Raw genomic sequence first — 2,218 nt, forward strand, 5'->3', positions numbered from 1 at the left:
AATAGATGTTTTTCTGGAACTCTCGTGCTTTTTCAATGATCCAACGGATGTTGGTGATTTGATCTCTGGTTCCTCTGCCTTTTCTAAAACCAGCTTGAACATCTGGAAGTTCATGGTTCACGTACTGTTGAAGCCTGGCTTGGAGAATTTTGAGCATTACTTTGCTAGCACGTGAGGTGAGTGAAATTGTGCGGTAGTTTGAGCATTCCTTTGGCATTGCCTTTCTTTGGGACTGGAATGAAAACTGACTTTTTCCAGTCCTATGACCACTGCTGAGTTTTCCAAATTTGCTGCCATACAGAGTGTAGCACTTTCACAGCATTATCTTTTAGGATTTGAAATAGCCCAACTGGAATTCCATCATCATATTCCAGCAGTACCGTAAGTCGAGTTTGTGGGTTCCAGCATTTGATATTATCAGTTACTTGGGCTGGACCCTTGGAAACTGCTTCAGACCACCCAAGAATACCAAAACCACAGGTCAATTATTACCAGGATACATGACTTCCAGGTGCCCATAATATTCTTGCCTGTTGCTCAGGGCTCTCTCCTTCCCAGAATCATGTCCTAAGTGGTAGAACCAGTCATTGGCAGTTCAGTGAACATGTAGTCATACTAAGGGGTTGGAAGAGTTTTGTGGGATATTTACTTCACATTAGTAAAAGGATGGGAGAATTACTCTGGATCGAGATTTCCAGTGACCAAGACATTCACATCCCTTGGATACTGAATGCTGCTGCTGCTGCTGCTGCTAAGTCGCTTCAGTCGTGTTCGACTCTGTGCGACCCCATAGACGGCAGCCCACCAGGCTCCCCCGTCCCTGGGATTCTCCAGGCAAGAACACTGGAGTGGGTTGCCATTTCCTTCTCCAATGCATGAAAGTGAAAAGGGAAAGTAAAGTCGCTCAGTCGTGTCCGACTCCTAGGGACCCAATGGACTGCAGCCCTCCAGGCCTCTCTGTCCATGGGATTTTCCAGGCAAGACTACTGGAGTGGGTGCCATTGCCTTCTCCTGATACCGAATAAACACTGACAAATTCTGATGAAAAGAATCCTTTCTTCTGGGCTCTGAGAGGATTGTTATCATACTGTGGACACACTGATTATGTTTCTCCTGTATTGATTACATTTTAGATTAGTGTCTCTCTGATGGGATTTGACAAGTGTTCCTACAGAACACATTTATATGTCACCTGGAGAATCCCGTGGACGGAGGAGCCTGGTGGGCTACAGTCAGATATGACTGAGTGACTAAGAGTCAGATATGACTGAGCGACTTCACTTTCTTTCTTAAAATGAACAACTCCTGCAATTGGTTGCCGTGTGTAACATGTGGATTTAGTTAATATTTAAATTTTATATTTTAATAAGTAATATAAGCCAATAGTCGAAATTCAAAAGGTGCAAGAGGGTGAAAACTCTCTCCCATCCCTGTCACCTAACCAACCACCCAGGTCCCAACAGGTAATGAGTATTATCATTCCAGGGAGATATACATTCATACACACACCTACTGTTTACCCTATATAATACTTTACATACTGCTCTTCATCTTGCTTTTTTAACCAAGAATCTATTTTGGAGATACTTTTACCTCAGCATACAAAGAGACTCCTTTTATTTTTTTAAGTGCACAGTATTCCACTGAATGAATGTATCATTGGTTTTTTTTTTTTTAATCATTGCTTTTTAAACTACTAACGGACCCTAAGATGGCATCCAAAATTTCACTATTACAAAATATTTCATGTACTTAAGTTATTTTTCATATAAGCAAATGTATTTTTAGGGTGAATTCCTAGTAGTGTAACTGCTAGGTCAAAAGTATGTGCATTTTTAATTTTGATAAATATTGATACATTGCCAAGTTGTCTCCTTTAGAGCTTGCATGGGGGCCTCACCACGCTATGCTGTGCTCAGTCGCTTTAGTCGTGTCTGACTCTTTGTGACCCCATAGACCATAGCCCAGGAGAAGGAAATGGCAACCTACTCCAGTACTCTTGCCTGGAAAATCCCATGGCGGAGGAGCCTGGTAGGCTACAGTCCATGGAGTTTTGAAGAGTCGGACACGACTGAGCAACTTCACTTTCACTTTTCACTTTCATGCATTGGAGAAGGAAACGGCAACCCACTCCAGTGTTCTTGCCTGGAGAATCCCGGGGACAGAGGAGCCTGGTGGGCTGCCGTCTATGGGGTCACACAGAGTCAGACACGGCTGA

The sequence above is a fragment of the Bos javanicus genome, chromosome 10 (assembly GCF_032452875.1).
Source record: "Bos javanicus breed banteng chromosome 10, ARS-OSU_banteng_1.0, whole genome shotgun sequence".
Taxonomy (NCBI): Eukaryota; Metazoa; Chordata; class Mammalia; order Artiodactyla; family Bovidae; genus Bos; species Bos javanicus.